General features: G+C 43.1%; 1 long non-coding RNA gene across 2 annotated transcripts in view; it reads left to right on the forward strand.

The window, feature by feature from the left end:
* The first annotated feature begins 2,546 nt into the window (after positions 1–2,546).
* LOC146359597 (uncharacterized) overlaps positions 2,547–18,355 on the forward strand; it is a 78,899-nt gene continuing 63,090 nt past the window's right edge. Inside the window, exon 1 of one of the 2 annotated variants that reach the window (XR_014786716.1) lies at positions 2,547–3,089. This is a non-coding gene — a long non-coding RNA (uncharacterized LOC146359597). The remainder of the gene's footprint in view (positions 3,090–18,355) is intronic. The other variant, XR_014786715.1, reaches the window with a different exon arrangement.

Genomic DNA, 18,355 nt, shown 5'->3' on the forward strand with positions numbered 1-18,355 from the left:
TAGCTCTGACAGTCACTACAGGGCCTTGCCAATATTACATTTTCTCACTTGAAAGCTTCAACTGCCAGCTGTACATCTTTTAAAAATCATCTACGCTGTCAAATCTCCTTACTCTGGCAGTACAGAAGGGTTTCTTAAAATGTGTAGACTCAAGGAAATGCATGGAGAGAGGAAGGCATGGACTCAGGTGGCACAGAGTGGAGACCTGTGTTGGTCCTATGCAAAACAGGCCAAGGTGGAAACCATCAGTTTCTGATTTGATCATGTATTGAGCTTATATGCAGTAAAATATTTCTGCCTTACCTTTCCATCCCAAGAACCCCAACTTTGCTACAAACGTGGGATATGATTATATTTTAAAACCACCAAAAATAATTAACCAATAAGAGTTGTTATCGCCATAGTTTGTAATATGTCCTGTGACAAAAGTAATAATATGTCACAACACATGACAAAAAACATACACAGTATGAACAGCAAAATAAGGTTCAGTTTGCTGAAAAATAAAATTTCAGCCTGCTGAAAGGCAGGCAGTGATCAGGCTATGTGGATTTTTCCAGGGAGGGTATCACACAACCTAGGTGTCACAAATGAAAAGGCTTAGTACCCACCTACTGTACCTAAAACGGAAGGGAGACATAGAGCAGGATATCTTGAGTTGATAAGATTTTCTTAATAAGTCATTAGGGGCATTATTAACATTATCATTATCAAGCATTATGATGAATATCCTGAATATCTATAAAAAAATCTTTTTTGAGCTCAGTGGGAGGGTATTCACAGTAGCAACAACAACAACAACAACAGCTGGGATTTGCAAAGCTGAAGAGGGAAGACAAAACAGAAAGGAAAACAAATGTAGGGATGTCCTTCTTAATAAGAGTACTTTTACAGTATGTCTGGGAAGCTTGCCTTTGCTCCCTTGACATGTAGTGAGGAAACACTGAGCAAAGGAAACATGGATCACATTCTCCAATTAGTTAGACACTAATTAGACCATAATGGAGACCTCATGGATCTGGAACTTATGGTTTAGTGTCCATTGCTTCATAACCTTGAGGCTCGGTTGCATGCCGTTGTTCCTGATGTAAGTGGCATGCATTCTTCTGACATTATGGCCTTCTTCACATGGGGCTTTTATCCTGCGGTCAAGATTAGTTACACACGGAAGTTTACGGGTCTTTTACATGACATCGTCAGCCTCCAGGGCCTCTCCCATCCTTTCTGACCTTTATCCTGTTTTTTTAAAGGTTGGGGATAATGAGCTATATAAATATCATGAGTTGAATTTCTCTGTGAAAAGAGGAAGTTGCACTTTAACAGCAGCTATACCGCAGCACCATCTAGTGGCTGTATAACAAAACACAGAACTTGCAGATAAAGGAACTCCTTATGAAAAAAAACAGTGGAAGTGTGTGGAAAGGGCTGATCTTAATCCCGCAAAGAATCCGGAAGCAGAAACCCTGGTAAAGTTGCGGGATAAAAAGCCTCTGTGTAGAGAAGCCCTATGTGTAGGTTCATGGGAATATATTATGCCAGTGCTCCAGCATCTGCACTGTTTTCCCATTCTTTTGTAAATACAGCATTCCCCTACCCCCCCTCAATGGCTTGGAGACACCATCTTTAGGAGGCAGTTTCCTCTCCTTGTCATAGACAACTGGCCAGTTGTGCACCATTTGGAGGCCACTTTTGTGTAGCAGCTGTCATAAGATATGATGGCTTCAGTGGAGGCTGGTGGCACCTATGTTAGTGGGGCAGTGAATCCGTTCTGGGTTTCATTCAGAACAGTCAGAACTCTAAAGGAGCTATCCAAGGTCCACTTTGGATATAGGGTTTGGCACTTTGGATAGCTCCTTTAGAATTCTTGCTGGTTCTGTCTGAAACCCAGAGCAGATTCACTGCCTCAGTGACATAGGAGCTAAAAGCCTCCACTGGGTGGCTTGTCACATGTATTACCTGCATTTACATGTCTGGCAGTAATACTGTCACTCTCTACATAATGTGGGTGTTACTCCAGATAATATACAGAATTTAGATGAGCCTTTAGACTGATGGATAGTGTGCCCCCTTGATAATTTTATCCATGTTTCTAGCCAGGACTTCTAGGGCGTATAGAAGAGTCTTCATTGGCTGTCCACAGCGATTAAACTCTCTACTTCTGGAGATCTGTCAAAGCCCGAGCTTGAACATATTTTAGATGTGTGAATAGAAATGGAAGTTTCTATTTGGAGGTCAGGTTATGCTGGCAAGGACTTGGGTTTACCTAAAGCAAGTCATAGATTTTTGCTGCAATAATTCCCTATTTCAAAGTTTCCTTTATATTTACATTTTTGCCCCACCTACTCCTTGTCCAATGAGCACAGGATGAGATATGAGGTTTCATGGCTAGATTATATGGCTAAAACTAGCCATGAAAATGACTGATGTGAAAAAAATTATCTTTTATGAAGTTGGACAATGCAGGAAGCCAATTATTCAAGGACACCTGTCCCACACGATGAACGTCAGACCGATACAAAGCAGAATCATTCTCCCCAGTACATTTTGTAGACAGAATTACTCAATGAACATGTTTTGGAAAGACAGCTGTATGTTTTTTTTTCTCCTATAGTGTGCCAAAAATGGGGCAAGGAAAGGTTTTACAAACTGCCAACTAGGAAGCATTATTCTCTTTGCTCCAAAAGGAAAAGCAGAAAACATAGCCAAGAATTTTTGAGTAAGTTACAGGATGGTTCATTCTCCTTTATAATAATTGTTTTTCTTGATATCCTGTAAGGCTAGATAAAAATGAATCTGGCAGTGTTTTCATTGTCTAGTCCCCTGGAGGGCCATTTGATTCCATAAACTTTCAGCTCCTAAATATAATGCATGTTCACCCAGGAAAGGCATAGGGGAGAAAAATATCCTAACTAACGATACAATAAAACGCTAAATTCCACTTCTTTCATGACTCAAGTCATGAAAATGTTAGCTAAAGCCTAGGTATGTAATAAAGTACCATCAATCACATACCATCATTTCCCATCTGGGAACCCAGAAGACAGACAAAGTCCTGGAAATCTCTCAGCAAACATACAGATTACAGAAATGTAAGTATTTCATCAGAACCTGTTATGCTGAATGTTTCTGGTAACTGCCCTGTGTAGTAATATGAGCAGAGCCCCCACTGCACAAAAGTGCCGCATGATTCTCTTTCTCACTTCCCTTCCCATTCGACTTTTCCCTTCCCCCACCTTTACTTGGATGTTTTGCAGTGTCAGCTTCTCTGTGCCTGATCTGTTATCTACAGTTTTAAGAAAACCACTTCTTGCTGCAGTCCTCAAAGTCCTTGTGGAAAAAGGCTTTTTAGCCAGCCTCTTCCTGTGTGAATTTCTCCTTGGCTGCTATCTCCAATCATCAGTGTTTCTATACTTGGTACCTTTCTCACACTTATGATCAAATTGGGGAAGAAATCATGCTCTCAAATAGCCAGAGGGTCTTTTAGAACTTTTCCTAGGAGGCACCATTTCCCTCTCTTTGTTAACATGGCCCTGAAACTTGCTGACAAATCATGCTAAAACCAGGAAGGGGGGGGGGGGTTTCGTGGATGGGGAAGGGGAGGGAAGAGGAGCTGGGATTATACAATTTTAATTACAGTGCAAGCACATCATATTGTGTTGAATTTAATACTTTCAAAAGTAACTAGAAACACCCAGTGGAAGAATTTCTAATGGAATTATTACATTTTCACTCAATGAAAGTCAGCACGACTAAGTCAGATTTTGTTCTGCTCTTTAGTTGTATGTCTTAGTCAGCTGGTTTAATCTACAGTACAAATACAAACTGCTGTCAATTAGTTGTAACTCCACATTTGACCTTGCATAAAGTTTCCTTGAGTACCATAAGGGATTTTCTCAATTATAAACATCTCCTTTGAAAGGAGGGTCATGCTGTTACAACATTTTACATCTGCTTATAATGGCACACACTCTGCTCCTATTAGGATTGTTAGGAATTATTTAAACCAAGTATTCTTTATGTCAGGGCACACAGCACCGTAGAAAGAGAATGAATAAATGCAGATGGCCATTTAACAAGACGTGATAGCTTGCCACAGTGTGCCCACAATCACTTGGTGAGCTGGTAATCCGTATGGTCTTGATAAATGTTGATTCCTGGATGGTTGAAGCAGTGCTAATGACCATGTCTCCTCTATACCAGCTGCCACTCTTTTACCCCTGTTTTCAGAGAGTTCAGTTCATAGAACAGCCAAAACATTTACTATTGTGGCTTGATTATATGTTTATTCAAGGTATGTTTATCCTGCTCCTCAACCCAAAAATGCCTTCCAGAGTAGCTTACAATCAAGTAGTAAAACAAGATAGTCCCTGACTGCAGGCTTGTAAATCTAAAAAGCCATGACAGATGGAAAAAGGGATGGGTAGGGAAGAGGAAAAATTAAGTAGAATTCAGCATTGAACATAGCATGCAGCGTTCAAATAACTGATGCAGTTCTGTCTTCACTTTATCAAAGTGCCTATATGTGAGTCAGAAGAAGTATACCTATCTGAAGCAACTCTGCTGAGTACCATGGTACATGGGAGATAGAATGTTGATAGGAGTGACATCTGAAAGAAACAAGAGGGGGTGAGAATAGCTGAGGAGATAGAAGTTGGCTCCTGGATGTGGTGCAGTGACAAAAAAACTTTGAGGGTAGCCCCGTGGGTTGGAGCAACTTAAAGTGACTGTCAAAGAGAAAAACCATTTGTAGAAGCCAATTACCAGGCATCCAGGCCTGGTCATGACACAGAAATTAGTCTGAAGGCCAAAATGGCATAGTTCAAGTTCTGAAGCTAAAGAAGTCTGTGCAACCTGGAAATGACGTTTAAATTGTTCTAAATTTTTGTATATCTTAATATCCATTTTAAGATGCCTTGCATCTTTTTCTGATAAAGGCATCTAAGACATGGAGGGAGCAATCCTATGGACATTAGACACTGTCTAGCGGGCCATAGGATTTTTTGGAGTATGCGAACTGAGCTCAAACCTAGGGCTCTGAGCTTGGTTCCCAGAAACTGCACTCCCCAACCCCTGCCCTGCCCCCTCGTAGCTGGCACGGTTCTTTCAACGCCAGCTTCTTTTCTGCGTTTGGGAAGGGAGTGCGGAGAGGGTGAAAAGGGGGCAGTCCCAGGGACGGGAGGAGACTGAGGAAGCCTCATAAAGAGGCTCATAAAGAGGCTTCCTATGTGCCGTGCAGCCTCCCCCCCCCATGTCCCCAGCTAGACGCGCCAAATCGTGTGTCTAACCGAAAATGCAGTTCAGCCACCTTGCATTGCATAGGCATCTCCATAGCACTGCACCCTTAATAAATAACAGTATTAAAGTATGCAAGCTTCACTCAGCTCTTTGGAGGAATAACAAAATGTATTATTATAGTAAAATATGATTGTTCTGGTTGGAGAGGTCACAAAGCACATACCTGGGGATAACGCAACCTTGAGCAGCCAGTAGACAACAGAGGCCAAAGCAGAGATGACAAACATGAAAACGCAGACCAGACATTCCAGGTTCTATCTACAACCTTAAAAGGGGACTGAGACAACCCATCCACCAGTTAGTTGTTGTAATTGTTATGATCTTCAGAGGAGTGACAAGGGGAGGTGTTTTTTTTTTTTTTAAGAAATCCAGGAATCTGCCTTGCAATGTGTGTTTTCTGGACACTTAATGAATCCTTATATAGCCCGACATCTTCCCCTTAGCAGCTACCAGAAATTGCTGGGTAGCATCCAGCACATTTGATTTAAAGTATTTCCCCCTTTCTTTTTAGGGTTAGTTTAAGCTGTTAAATAGTTAATAGTTTAAATAGTTAAACAACAGGATCATAGCAAATCTTCAAACTGCTGGTGGTGGTGTGTGGGGAAATGTTCTAACAGCCGATCAGTACAAACAATGGTGGGTCAATAAATAATATTTCAGTGTTAAAAGTACTTGATGGCATTCTTTGGAGCGAGGCACATTCTGACAGTGAACAGTATGTGACTTGTGTGCGTGCCAGGCCTCTGTCTGACTGTTGCCGAACGAGTCAAGTGAGGAACAATCCTTTAAAAGCACTTGTGGAAATGCTGGAAAGCGCTCTGTTGCCTAATAAACACATTAATAAGTGAAGGACAGCCTCTGTTTTCCCCCAGTACTTGTTATGCTTGCGGGTTGCTGGAAGGGACTGGCAAAGCAAACAGGCTTTTGGCTATGAAAGGATGACCTTCCTTGCAAAGAATGTAAATCTTCTATCTTCGCTGCGGAATGAGGAAGGAATGCTGTTGTATCAGAATGATAACATGGGGGAGGGGAACGACACCACTGTCTCTTAGTCATTTGTGTGGCTTGCAAAGATGTTGCTTTCTGGATGCATTTTCTTAGAAGCGAAAGAAGTAATTATTAACAGCCTGTACAAATGTGCAAACAAACAAACAAACAAACAAGAGTACAACAGCACAGGCCTGGGTGCTCTAATGGTTACACACAAATCTTAAGAGGCCCCCTTCCTGGTGAGCCTGTGTGGGGAGAAACAACATCCCAGCTTGTTGATGCAGGGAAGCGGCTCTCAAGAAGATTAAATTAAAAAGTCTTCCCTCTCTGTGTCTATTCACCTTTTCCATAGGAATGATCTAAGTGTAACAAGCAATGTGCATCAAGCAAAAACACAAGACTGCAAAATATAGAACTGGGAGGCTTGTGGGTGGAGGGAGAAAATATAATTAAACGTTTTGTAAAAATAAAAATCAGAAAGAAACTTATAATAATAACAACAGGCTTCCAGGACTGCCATCCAAATTCAGCACAGCAATAGGGTTAACGCTGCCAGTTCCTGGCCTCGCTGTGGGGTATTAACTCCCGCAGGAAGGCGTTTCTAGGTTACTCTTCCCACTGCCTATATGAAATCAATCTTAAACTGACCAAATATTGCCCGTGGCAAACTCTTAATTCAATAGAAATTACAATATTAATTATAAAGTGCTGTCTGATCGTTCTATGTACACACTGGGCTGGAGCCAACTCTATTGTTCCACTGACGGAAGCAGTTCTGTCAGCAGAAACAGGGGTGTGTGTGATTCTCCCCCCCGCCCGCCCGGTGCATCTTCAAAATCTGCTCCCGTGAACTGGGAAACTTTCTGGAGCAGATCTTTAGGTTGCGCAGAGGACTGCAGGAGGAGGAGAGAGGGAGAAAGCCACGTTGTGCTAGTGGACTTCCACTAGCACAGTGCTTTATCTAACTTCTGAGATTTATGTTTTAGTTTGTATTGAATTAATCTAGTCATAAACACAGTTGTAGGAATCGTCATCATCACCATATTTTGGATTATGCGGCCACCATTTTGAATACGCAATCCTTGCTCAGGGGTTGTCATGTTGTGCGAAACTGGCGATCATGGGTTACCTGAGGGTTAAACAACCCTCACACAACCCACGGTCTGTCTTAGGGTTATGTGAGGGTTGTTTATCCCCTGCATAAACCATGTTCGCAGAGTTTGCATGACATGACAACTGTCAAGCAGGGGTTGCATATTCAGTCTGTTACCTGTGAGTGCTGTGGCTCATCATGGGTTAAATAACCCACGATGAGCTACAGTGTGTCATCCAGACCTGTTCACTGTCTATTCAGCTAGGATGGGAGGAAGCCAACAGAAAAACAGGCAGACCCCTCACTCTTGGTCTCCAACCAGTGTGGCATCCAGCTATACCATCCATGTTTTTCAGAAGCAGTATGTCACTGGATGCCAGTTGCTGGAGATCAACAGTGGGAGGAAGCATGTGTAATTTTTTTCAAAATTAGTGAATGAATAAAACAGGAATTTTTCAAAAAGTCAATGTTTATTTTGTATTTCTTTTTCATATTGACACAACATTTTGAAGGCATAATTTGTGATGTACACATTGTTATTGTTGTTTTTAATTTCCAACTTATTTTTCTTTAACCAAATATAACCTGACTGGGAAAATAAAAATAGGAACCCGGTTGGACGAAAAAGTTGCATCTAAAATTACCATACTAGAATAACATATAGCTATTAAGAGGACAAGAGAAATTTCTCATACTTATATTTGTCAATGTGTACTGCTAACATTTTGAGGTACTACTTCAGAACCAGTTTAAATACTGTTATTTGTAAATGAATAATATTATACAGTCACCATCAGCTGCTGAAAAGAATAACACATCTTTATTCAATAAGCTCAACAGAGCTGGCCTTACCATTAGGCAAAATGAGGCAGCTGTAGTGAAGTACCAAAGTCTTACCTGGCTCCGCGTCAGGCAATCCGCGGTGGGGGGGAGGACCTCCGTCCCTCCCCCCGGAATCCTCCCTGGCCGGCTCCGTGGCAGCTCTGCGGAGCCGCCAGCTCGGGCCAGCAGCAGCTGGAGTTCCAGCCACGGCCGGGCTGCTATGGCCGCAAATGGTGGCTATCATAGCGGCCGTCATTTGCGTCCTTGCAGCCAGCCATGATAAGCTACGTAAGTATTTATGTAGCCTATCACAGCAAAGAGCAGGGACACAAATGGCCACTACACCATTTGCGCCCCTGCTCTTTGCCATGATAGGCTATGTAAATACTTACGTAGCCTATCACAGCTGACTGCAAGGACGCAAATGGCGGCTGCTATGACAGCTGTCAGGGTGGAAACTGAGCCCATAGACCCCAGACCGGTTCTGATTCTGAGGAAGAACAGCAATCCGTGGGAGAGGAGCTCACTCAACTCTCACAAGCACAGCAGCTGGCAGAGATTCCTCCTGCCAGCATTCCTCAGAGAGATAGTGACCCTGGCAGTGAGAGAGTGCTAGAGGGGGGCTTGCTGGATGCTCAGAACAGACGCAGGGAGCGGCAACAGATGGAGGGTGCCGAAAGGAGGCGTTCCGCTTGTTTGGTGCTCAAACAATGGTCGCGTCCCGAGGACCCAAGGGAAAGAGGGAGGATCTCTCCATAGCCCATAAGTTCAGAGTCTTCCCATGGTTCCCCTTCAAACGGGGACTAACTGCCTTACCTGGAGCTTAGGCTACTCTGCTATCTTTCTCCAGTGCTGTTCCTTGCTTAGTCGCTAGTGATTAGTATCTGAAAGAGTCATAAAGTAATAAAGGAATAAAGCCTTGGAAAGAATCCTCGTCGTCTGTGTCCTGAGTTGGCTATTGGAGGGGACTGCAAGAGGCAGCTAGGGTGCTCCTGACAACGGCTGCCATTTGCGGCCGCAGCAGCCTGGCAGTGGCCTGCCAGGAGACCAGCCAAAGCCACCGCTGCCACATCCGCCGCCGGAGCTTCCACCGCCAGAGCCACCACTGCCACCAGAGCCGCCAGGTAAGCTCCGTCCCGAGGGGATTCCGCGGGGTGGTGGGCAGGGAGGCAGTTCCACCATGGATTCCAGGGGGCCGGATTCTTCTCTGACATCCCTAGGCAGCTGGCTCTAGAGGGCAACAAAGATGATCGGGGGACTGGAAACAAAGCCCTATGAGGAGAGACTGAAAGAACTGGGCATGTTTAGCCTTGAGAAGAGAAGACTGAGGGGAGATATGGTAGCGCTCTTCAAGTACTTGAAAGGCTGTCACAGGGAGGAAGGCTAGGATCTCTTCTCGATCATCCTAGAGTTCAGGACACGGAAGAATGGGCTTAAGTGACAGGAAGCCAGATCCTGGTTGAACATCAGGAAAAACTTCCTGACTGTTAGAGCAATATGACAATGGAACCAATTACCTAGGGAGGTGGTGGGCTCTCCCACACTGGAGAGATTCAAGATGAGGCTGGACAGCCATCTGTCAGGGATGCTCTGACTTGGATTCCTGCATTGAGCAGGGGGTTGGACTCGATGGTCTTGTAGGCCCCTTCCAAACTTCCAACCCAATTCTATGATTCTATGAGGTACTTCCAGATGAGGCTTTTTTAGCATAATTGGCCTGCCTCATTCACAGAATTTTATTGGGGGGAGGGGGGTCCAGACACTATCATTTTCAGCTTGTGGCCCCCCTGTGTTTTCCTGCCATTACTTCTGTCTTTTCTCTTACCATAGAACAGGGGTGGAGACACTAGGGCTGTGGGCCAAACTTGGCCCTCCTGGGGACCCAAGGTGGCCCTCCAGGGTTCCCCAGATCACCACAATCCTTGTCCCACCCTCAAGGTCAGATCACCCTTTCCCCTGACCACGAATTATTTGGTCCCTGGAAAAGACCCTGATGCTGGGAAAGATCGAAGGCAAAAGGAGAAGGGGACGGCAGAGGATGAGATGGCTAGATAGCATCACCGATGCAATGAATATGAAACTGAGCACACTCCGGGAGAGAGCGGAGGACAGGAAGGCCTGGCGTGCTATGGTCCATGGGGTCACGAAGAGTCGGACACGACTGAACGACTGAACAACAACATGCTGTTGCAGTTTTTGGTGGTTTTTAGGCGCTTGCAGTTTCCCCCCACCCTTTCTAAAAAGTGGAAATTCTTTTCCCAATGCTTAATTACAGACAGGAACTTAAGAAGGAAAAGGCAGAATAGCATTACAATGCCTTCTAATTAGTAACACCAGGAGCCTCTATCTGGAAGCACCTGGATATCAAGAAAAGCCAGGAAATGGTTAATTATGTTGTTGTTGCTGTTGTTGTTGTTGTTGTTGCTGTTGTTGTAGTATTTTTTACTCCCACTGAGCAACAATTTTCTGTCTCAGGTGCCAAAATAACTTGGCCAGCTTTGGGTACTATGCACCTTGACTTGGGGAAGGAGACAAGCACCATTTGTGATTCTGCATCAGGCAGCAAAATGTCTTGGGTTGGCCTTGCAGCTATATTTCAGTCCTGCAACACCTTGACTTTTTGTTTTCCTGTGAGAGTGCATTGTTCTAAAAGTCATATGTATATTTCCTACCTTAGTCAATTCTTTTTAAGATTATGTGTCTTCCCAGCTATTGTCTCTGCCAGCCACAAAAATGCACAAATGATGCAGTGGTCAATAATACTTTTTGGACTCAAGTTGTATTCCATATTCAGGTCATCCTACATTCACCACTTCTGATTCTATTTAAAAAGGTCCTTCTTCACCTGCATCTTGACTGAAGGCTGTCATGACGACTGGTTTTTGTTTGCTGGTTTCTTTTCCTTTTTATATTAATTTTTTTAAGTACTCATGTTGGGCTTTTTCGCATTTAGGGCCCCTGATGCCAGCAAGCCACACAGATAGCTAGTACACATGATTCTATTCCTGCCCACTGGCAGATACATGGATGGAAACAGGTTGTGTACAGGCTATCAAGTCCACAGTGGGGAAGAAGTGATACTGGTATACAGAATTCAAGGTCATATTTACGCAAGTCTTTCAGCTCGAGAGCCAATTCAATTTCAGAGAAGCTTCTGGGTCTGCAATCCAATGATGAAGAAGTGATAGTGGTCTGCAATCAATAGTGGTCTGATAGTGGTCTGCAATCCAGTGGTGAAGAAGTGATACTGGTATACTGAATCCAAGGCCATATTTACATAAGTCTTTCAGCTCGAGGGCCAAATTCAGTTTCAGAGATGCTTCTGGGTCTGCAATCCAGTGGTGGGCAAAACCAAAGGCAAAGGAGACAGGGCCAGAGACAAAAAGGGTGGGGCCAAAGCACCAGCATATTTTCGCTTGAAGCTCGTACTGCCAGTAACTAAGCCTTAGGTGAGGCATTTCAACCTTTTAGAATGGGGAAGAAGCTGCCTCATAGCCGGGAAACCGCCAAATGATTGGTGGTTGGGGGAAAGGGGGCGGGTCCAGGGAAAGGTGGCATGGCCAGATTTGGCCTGCAGGCCTGAGGTTCCTCACCCCTGATAAAAGTTGCTCTGTAGTATTCTGAAGTGCCGAACATGGGATATGGGAAGATCCTGTGCAGCCATGCCTTGAAATGAGTTTAGCCCACATTCCTTTATTGTGAAACACCTGAATTTTGAGGAATTCTGGGCCAAGCAGGTCAATGGACCCCGTTTTCTCCCAACCTTTCTGCTCATTATGATGGCTACTCTTGTTACCATGATCTTCTTTCTTTGTTTCCCACTCTTGCCTGCCAGGCAGTGAAATATATGCTACGTACATTTCCTTCATGACCCTTCTTGTCTTTTTCTTAAGTACTTATGTTGGCTAGATAAAAGGTAGCACTGTTGTAAAATCCAAGCTCTGTAGCTTTGCTATGTAAAAGGACATTCATTCGAAAGGGGAGTTAGAAAATAATGATCTCATTAGAAGAGGGTTTAGTGACGTTGGGTGTCTTCTCTGTACTGAAGATTAAATAGACACTAGCAATAAACAACACAAAGAATTCACAGCAAAATTATTATCTCTTTTTTTGCCCTTTAAGAACATAATCAGGCATTGATTTTTTCAACCACTGATGGTTTTCAACAAAGAAAAATCAGGAAACTTAACATTTGGCGGTGGGGTGGGGGGGAATTTAAGCTTGGAAGATTAATTTTATCTTTATCCTACATCACATTCCCCAGGCAAATATTTTTAACTAATTATTCATGACATCATTTCTACCTTTATCCTTTTTTTGTCCTTACAAGCCTGTAAGGTAGAATATTAATTATCCCATTTTTATCAGCTGGAGAATATAGAAGGCTATACTGAAGTTTCTCTACATGATTTTATTTCTTGAAACACTAAATCTGTACAACATATTAGTGATTTATTCTGCAGCTCCTCGTTTCCTGTTTACATAGGGACATCTAATCCACATTCAAGGAAAACTTTAATACTGCTAGTGATACACTGCATAGCTACTGTACCTTGACTTTCAATTACATTAAATCCCATTATAATCACTTTCTTTATAACAAATCCCCTTTTACACCTGAAATGCTCCGCTCCCATGGGAGCATTGCTATATTCTCCCCAGTCAAAAACAGTGGAATTCTAATGGAAATGCACCAACTGCACACAGTACTGGCATGAAAGGACTTTAACATGTTCTCTACACTGAAATTCAGTGATATATGGAAGAAAAGAAAAACACTCTATACACCGCCAGTTCTCTAGATGTTTGATGTCTTAACCGAGAGTGTCTACATCACTCTATGTTATCTTACAAAATCATCTTGCATGGATAATCATCACTGTCCAAAGACAGGTCAAGTACAGGTTATCTAAGTACTATTATTAGAGAGTTGAATGTTTTTTGTGAAAACTAAAGGGAGAATGTGAAGACATTTGTAAAGATGCCTTGTGGTGTGGATAGATGAACACTCTTATTTATGACTGTTGTGTCTGAAATACGGCAAGGGATGATGTTGTATGACAAGGGAGGGCATCATTTTTTCTTTCGAGGGCCGTATTCCTTCATAGGTAAAGTGTTGGGGGCACATGTCAGTGATGGGGAAGGCAAAACCAAGAGTGGGTGGGTCACCCTTCTCTCTTTCTGCCCCCCCCATTTTCCTTCCAAAGCAGCTGGCCAGAGAAGGGGCAGCTGGCTCTTGCCAGAGGTCTGAACTGATCGCATGCAGTGAGCTTTCGAAACTAGGCCAAGAGTCGCATGAAATTAGGCCTAGGGCCATTTGTGGCCTAAGGACCATAGGTTGCCCACCTCTGTTGTATGAGAATGCAAACATAACAGATCATGCCCTGTGAAAGGTCTTCAGGTGGATCTAGAAGAAGATAATAGAAACTCCAAGAAAAATATACTTTTTATTTATATTTATATAGATACAAAGAGATGAGTAGATAGAACACATTTCAAGTTTTCAGCACACTGGCTCATACATCCATATTCATCTCTTGATTGCAAGATGCATGAATGATCCATCACACATAGAACTTCCATATTTACCTTGGACAGCTTTACAAGGGTTTAGACAAATTCATGAAGGATAGGGCTATCAATGGATACTAGTCATGAAGGCTATATACTGCCTCTAGGATCAAAGGCAGCATGCTTTTGAATACCCATTGCTGGGCAATAACAACAGGAAAGGGCTATTGCTCTCATGTCCTGCTTATGGGCTTCCTGTAGGCCTCTGGTTGACCACTGTAGGAAACAGTTTGCTGGACTAGATTGGCCTATGCCTGATCCAGTGGGGCCTTCTTATGTTCTTAATAGCACCTGAAGTCACATTGTCATCCAGTGTTGAATAATCAAGGGATGAATAACCAAGTAATGTTCACTCATGTGTGAATTGGGGCCTTAGTAATCCTCACAACAGTTTTGTAATGCAAACTGGTATTATAATCCATATAGATTGAGAAGGGCTGACACTAGGCTAGTTGCATGCCAAAGGCCACCTTGTGGCTGAAGTGAAATTTGAAGTGGAGACTTCCCAGGTCGCACTCAGAGCCACTATGCTATGCCTCCTCTCTAAAAGTCATTGGTGCAATTATTATAACATGAACAAGACCACACACACACAAGTCATTCTAAATGTAGCCATACTATGTTTCCAAACTCCAAACCACCATGTCTGGGTGCTCTTTTAATGAGAACTCTGCTTGTTCTTCCCCAAATGATTCCAACCCCCAGGAGATGTAAATAGAGCCACTAGAAAATGGCCTTGAGTTGTGGGGTGAAATGTAGGGGGCCCCTGAATGAAATACAGTATCTCTACCCTCTTATTCCTCCTCAATTTTAGCAAAATCATGTCTTCCCTGTAGCCTTTTAGGAACATCAGAACATAGGAAGCTGCCTTAGTCAGTCTGTCAATCCATCAAGCTCAGTATTGTTGACACTGACTGGCAGTGACTCCCCAGGGTTTCAGGCAGGAAGTTTTCCAGCCCTACCTGGAGATGACAGGGATTGAACCTGGGACCTTCTGCATTCAAAGCATGTGCTCTGCCACTGAGCCATGGCTTTCCCCCTTTTAAAATAGTAGCTATGGGTGCGTTCATAAAATGTGAGGGGGACTGACTGTTAAGTGCCTAAAGTACTAAGTGGTTCTCCTCTTACAATAGATGTTAGAATTTCTCACTAAATAATCTTGCCTTGTAAATTCCAACTTCATTGCTTTAGGAAAAGAGGGGAACTACCTACTACAGGAAAAAGGTGGTGGGCTTGACAGATAAGCCTAGTGATAGGCTAAGAGTACATCTGTATGTGCATGTGAGCACGTACCTGAAATAGGGGTCCTCTAAAAACGAATTAACTAGGAGAGTGTCCGCTGGATGATCAATATTGTTTTAAGAGGAGACATCCAAATCAGTGAAGTCTATCAGTGAGGTCTATAGTGTACCATAATGATGTCAACAGGAATGTGACATTTCAACATTGTAAGCATTTTTTTCCATGGTAATAATGGCTGCATGAACCATCAAAGCTTCATTTAAAATCTTGAAACTAGCCTGGTTAGTAGTACTCGACTGAAAATGCAATAGTTCTGTGGTATCTCCCATTTCTTACAACTACATTTTGTATTTGTGCACCTGGCCAAATTGTTTGGGAAGGAAAAATAAGAAAGAAATGAATTCAGGGAATGCCTACTGGTGTCCCTTCATCATTCCTTCTTCAAAGCAAGGAAAGGAAAGGAAAGTCCTCCACATTTTCAGTCTCATTTCTGAGATTCTTTTCCGTTAAATTCCCACAGATAAGGATCTTGGAGCAAAAATAAAAAGGGCAAAGGAAGAAGGGATGTCCTGTAAAGAACCAAGTGTTCCCTTCTCAGAAAGTAAATAATTTGGGGGCTATAAATAGCAATACATTTAAAAGGCTTGTGTAAATAAGCTCAACATGCTCAGAAGAATATTAGTGAAACCTGTTTAATAAATGCTTGATCTAAATAGGGTCAAGGCTACAAAAGTAAAATCCTGGACATTACAGTTTTATGGATTCATGCAGCCTTTATGTGCAGTGAGGATGCTTTAGAGCATCCTTTTTCAACCTGGTGCCCTCCAGATTTGTTGGATTACAACTCCCATAATTTCTCAGTCCAACTAGCCACTGGCCTTCCTTGCTGGGAATGCGGGGAATTGTAGTCCAATATATCTGTAGAACATCAGTTTGGGGAAGGTTGCCTTAGAGCTTCTGTTTAACCCTGCTTTTTTGTACCAAATTAGTAACGCCTGAATTCAGATGTAATGTGAAACCATGGTTAAAATTTATCTAACTAAACTATGGTTTGTTTTAATGTCTCAATCCAATCCTTTTCACAAACTGTGGTTTGTTGGGTGTCAATAAACTGGAATCTAAAAATGCAGTTGAAAGTTTATTTTCAATCCACAGTTTGTGCTAACTGTGGTTTCCTGTTAGGTCTGAATTCCCAGACCATAGGCAGACCACAGTTGCTGGCATTATTCCAGCTCAAGAGCTGCTTTATCATGGAGTGAACATATGAAGCCAAGTCTGGAGCAGATGGGAAACAAAGGCAGACAAATGGCTCAAAAACATGGTTGGCCTGTTTTTTGTCTGGAAGCTCAAACTGTTTGTGTCATGGAGAAATTCAACAGATGTCATTCTTTGACCCTCTGCCATCTGAATTTTGGTGTGTGTGTGTGTGGTTTACTGGGTGGTGGTGACCTGTCTATGGAATGCTCTCCCCAGGGAGGCTTGCTTGGTGGTATTTTTGATGTCATTTTGGTACAGGTGAAGATTTTTTAATTTCATAGGCTTTTTAATTTGATACTCTGAAGATCTGAGGCCTACAGAGGCAAAGGGGAAAAAAAATCAGGCCTAGAGGCCTGGAGTTTTTTGTTGGGAGGAGGTATCCCTGAGAGGAGTAATTTCATTTCCCCAGTTAATTTTCAGTTTCATTTCCCCAGTTGTTTCATTTGTTCAGGTTTGAAGCGGTATTTTTGATTTTGGGGGAGGAGGGTGTAAAAAGAGAGCGAGAGAGCCAGTAAGAGAAAAGTCAGAGAGACCAGAGCATGAAGAGAAAGCAGGAAGAAGTCTAAATGAAGCTAGGGTAAAGGAACTTGCATTTTGCAACTTTTATTTTCTCTTAATGCCTTTTGTATCACTCAGCTCCATTGTGTAAATACCTTTAGTTGTAATTTGCTTACTTTAATTTACCAGTAAACTGTTGTAGTTAAACCCTTTGTCTAGAGTGTCAATCACCCCATATCTACAGCCTAAACCCCATAGTACTGGGTAGGGGAAGGTAAAAGAAGGAAGGTGGGACTCTTAAGGAGGTAAGAAATCCTTAAGGAGTTGCTCAGGGGGTCCTGGTCATAAGGGGAACCCTGACAGATATGTTTTATTTTAGCTATTTTTTATGCTGCTCTTTCAAGCTAACTAACTAGCTAACTAACTGGTTAGCTATTCTACTTATCATTGGCCCAAACCATGGTTTCATGTTACATTTGAACCTAGCCACTGTGTGAGATGTGCCACGGTTGTGGTAGACACACTGATGTGATCTTGCAATTCATGCCAAGTGGACGCCATCATCCACTTCACTTGGACAACTTTAATAGCTAGGATTATCCCGAGATCCTATATGTAGCTCCACTCTCATTTTCCCCAAGAGTAGCTTGGATGCCAGGAGTCCAGGAAAGAATGAGCTGCAGGATGGTCCTAGGCTAAAGTATGGAAAGGCCTCCATTTGATGTGAATTACCTGGCCACATCAGAGCACACCTGAAACAAAGGAGCACACCTACTGTTTGGGTGCCATTTGGTTCAGTATGTTAAGAGCTGTAGCTAGAGATGGTGCATGCACCTGATTCCATCTGGGAATCCGGTGGACCCCCACCCCTGCCCACACCCCCAAGCCCTGCTCGCTGAGCGCCTGCCCCTGTTTTCCACATGCCCGTGGTTGGCGAGTGGCCCGCAGTCACCCCAGCAGCCTCATCGAGCTCTGCAGTCACCATTTTTTGAAAAATAAAATGGCGATTGCAAATATGCGCATTCCCCAAAATGCAGTTTTGCACATACACAAATATGCACATTTTTGTGATCGCGTTTTATTTTTCAAAAACTGGTGACTGCGGAGTTTGACGAGGATGCCGGGGTGAGTGTGGGCTGCTCACTGAGCGCGGGAAGAGCTTGAGCGTGGTCCAGGGAGTGGCGAGTGGGGGCAGGGGCTAGGCAGGCTCCCAGAGAACCTGGAAGGGGGTGGGTTCGCATATCCCTAGCTGTAGCTATGTAGGATTGTTTAAGTGTTTAGCTTGCTGCAGGCTTATCCTGAACACAGTGTCTACAGTAGACCTCTCAAATGACAGAGAAAGAACATGGTATAAACAGTGTGCCAAAATAAGTTTAATTATTCAACATTAGTTTTTGTATTTTGTCTTTGTAAATATCCTCCATTTATGACGAATGCTTCTACGTCTCTGTTCCTGCATCTTTAATTCATATATTGTGCGCCACGTGCAGAGGCTTCCCAATGCAGAGGGCAGCTGGGAGAACCTTTGTGAACATGGAGGAATGTTTCCCTTTATAGAAGAGTGCAAGAAGTTCTTGCACATGTGGG

This window comes from Heloderma suspectum, chromosome 1 (genome assembly GCF_057233095.1).
Source record: "Heloderma suspectum isolate Gila_16-S chromosome 1, 16-S_ref, whole genome shotgun sequence".
Lineage (NCBI taxonomy): Eukaryota > Metazoa > Chordata > Lepidosauria > Squamata > Helodermatidae > Heloderma > Heloderma suspectum.